Here is a 3,567-nt window from a genome sequence, read left to right on the forward strand (position 1 = left end):
TAGCATACTGTTATACTCCATTCTGTTCCACATGAAAAGGGTGCATATTACCATATAATAAAAATTTATTGCCACTAACTTTGTTGTGTTAATAGATGTTACACTTTAAGTTTTTATAAACTTACCATAAAATTACCATAAAACAAAGGTTGAGCGCAAAAACAGACTTTAAAACATATGATTCCTCACATAAAGGCATCAGTATAATAGCAAGCATGTTTCCATTGCAGCATCCATCTCCATCACTCTGACTTATTGAAAAATAAGGTTGGAAGGGGTGGCCTAATGGTTAAGGTGTTTGCCTTACAAACACAACGTGCAGGGTTTGAGTCTCACGGGGGATAATTAGCTAGGCTTAAAATGACTCACAAGGACAGCTAGCCTAGTACTAATCTATGGACCTATGGACCTATATCTTTACTAAACATAAAAAAACATTAAGTACATAGGGTTGCCACCTTTTCAAAGTGGGATATTTTCAGGACACACATCAGATTTTACAGGCCAACACATACCCACGGTCAATACAAAGGATAGAACTTTACTTTTTTGCCTAAATAAAAGCTTATTCTTGTAGCAGTTTAGTTGCTTATTCTGTTTCTTGTAACATTTAGGTATTTTAGATATAGAAATAACTATTTTATGCAACTATTACATAAAACATGGGACATAATTATGTCCTACAATCGCAGGACATTTGCCATTTTTAATATTTTTGGATAGGACAGAACTGCCCAAAGAGGAACTGTCCCTCACAAAGTGGGACAGGTGGTAACCCTACAAGTACATCTTCTAATAAGGTATTTAATGAATCTCCATCTTAGTCATGTGAAACACAGAAATGTGTGAAGTAAATCTTATATATTTCAACTCCCAAGTCTTACAGTATCATAGTATATAAGAAACCATTATTAATGCTATCAGAATTGTATCTCTTTCAATAGCAGTTATTCTGATATTAGCAACAAAGTTAATAGTATCCTTTAAGAGATGACAGATGTGCTTCACATTTGGGTTTTAGGAATGTTCAGCAAATGCTGTCAGGCTTTTCATTTTGTCAAGACTGGCTTTCAAAATAGGGTTAAATGGCAGATTCTTAAAGTTTTCATGAACCTTACGAATCCCGACCACATCATAGTGAAGTTGTTACACTGTTTCATAGTTACAAAATCAAACACTCCCCTGGTACAAAGGAATAAATGGGATAGTAATTGATTAACTAATTCTTTGTGCAAAATATTAATCTGTTTTTAAGCTCTGTTACTATATGCAACGTCAGCTTTCTTGTACCTGTCAAAATCTGATAATGGCTCCAACATACTATAACTTTGTGTGACCAAAATCACAAGTAAGACCCCTTAGCTAGCAAATGTAATCCTAAACATGTTTTCATTAACCAAGGAAAATGAAGTTTTATGCTTATCACTGCCCAGGTTATGAAACTGAAAAGCACCTGAAACGGAGGCTCATGTTTCATGTACACATATTTTTTAAAAAGCATGAAGAGTGAAACAAAAGGTTGGGAATAAAATTAATACACTTGTGAATGGCAGTACATATATCTCTTAAATTATTATTAGCAAAAAGACTTTTTAAATTCACATTATTAACAAGCAGCTTAAATGAGAAACATTCTCAACTCATGCCTGCACACCTACTGGAAATTAAAAGAAAGCCTGTGGTTATTCCACTAAATTCAATATCAATCAGCTCATGGCAATTTAAATTCTGATTTTAGGTAGACATGAGTCCTTTAAAAGTCTTGTTCTTAATTTATAGGCTAGGTCCGGCTGTTTGAAATCACAAACCTGTGAAAGTGAGGAAGCAAGAAACACTTCAATTATTTAGAAACAAAGAAAAAGAATAACTCTTTAAGGATGCTTCCATGACAACAGTTAGTCTTTGGAGCTGAAGTCACATCTTTTTCTCAAGACATACATTTAACAAATGACCACTATTTGAATGACTACCTTAACTGTACATACTGCAAATAATATCACTTGCATTTCTAATTGTAAATAGCATACACTTATATTGTTTCAACTTTGTTATTCCTTAGTCTATGTACAATTTTCTGTTTAAATCTTACACCAGGCTTTGTAATGTTATTAAAGTTATTATAGTTATTAGTAGCTTCTACCTGGCTGTCTTTTAAATCTTTATGATCCCAGACCAGCTTTTTCAGTTTATGACTTTTGATAATTGCCTGTTTTCCAGATGTTCACTCACAGTCACATAAAAAAAATAAATTATGTCAGGATAGCATCAAGTTCAATATGAAGAAAGTATAACTGTGTAAGTTGAACTTATCATAACAGCAGGTGGTCAAATGATCACTGTGGCAGAAGCTTTAACTATTTGGGTTATATTCTGCCAAGGATATAAAAGGTAGCAAGCTTTCAAAGCTTCAGGGCACCTTCCACACATCTAAACAATATGTCAAGCAGCGCAAGATGAGCTGACTAAAAGACAAGTTTGGGCATTATGCCCTTCAGACCTTTCCTCCCAGCAGTGAAAGGATGCTAAGTTCTGAAAGGACAATGCTAGGAATAAACAAAAAAATTAACGTCCACACCCTGGTATAAAAATACTCAACAAAAAAACAAGGGGGATGGAGCGAGGGAATGGCTACTGCAGCAGTGATCATTCAAACAGCTACTGTTATGGCCAGTTCAACCTATACAACTGTATATGTTCTTTATACTGATCACTGCTGCAGTACCCTTAACTATATAGGTAGATTACCACAGGTACTATATTTGGGATGAGTAAACAGAAGGGTCCAGGATCCCCTGGAGAATGGTCCTAGCTAATCATGATCTAGATCTAGGCAAGAATCACACTTATAGTGCTTTATAAACATATGTAAAGAAGACCAAGCTGTAGTTCCAAGAATACTTCTAGAATCTAACCCTTTCCAAAAAGTCATACTTGAAGCCAAGGCCCTGGTAGAGTGGCATTGACCCTGCTTGGAATAAATTTATCATGGTGAGTATAATAAAAGGTAATAGCCTTAGACAACCATTTGGAAATAGTCTGCTTTGATACAGGTTGTCCCTTCTTCTTTCCTTCACAAAAAATGAAGAATTGATCTGAAAACATGAAAGATTTTGTTCTGTCAAGATACTGTGGACATCCAAGGTAGAGAGTATCCTTTCTCCCTCATTTTTAGGTTCAGGAAAGGAAATGGGGAGATGGATAGTTTGGCTTAAAGTAAACTTGGATATCACTTTAGGCATAAAAGAAGGGTTAGTTCATAAAGAAACCCTGATCCTATTGAAAATGAGGTAAGGCTGACTCACCATAAAAACTTGCAACTCAGATACACTTCTTGCAGAGGTCAGACCAATCAGTAAAACTGTTTTCCATGTTAAGAACCTGGAGTAATCCAGATCAGCTACTTCAGACAGTACAACTTTTAGCTTCTCTAACAGATAATTAAGATCCCAAGGAAGGGCAGTTTATTTGGAGGTTTCTTATGAAAAAAGTCCATTCAAAAAATGTTGACATGAGACTGCCTTGAAAGAGGAGGATCAATGGGCTGACACAATGAGATGGATGATAAAT

This window comes from Protopterus annectens, chromosome 12.part0 (assembly GCF_019279795.1).
Source record: "Protopterus annectens isolate FY-2018-M chromosome 12.part0, PAN1.0, whole genome shotgun sequence".
NCBI lineage: Eukaryota > Metazoa > Chordata > Ceratodontiformes > Protopteridae > Protopterus > Protopterus annectens.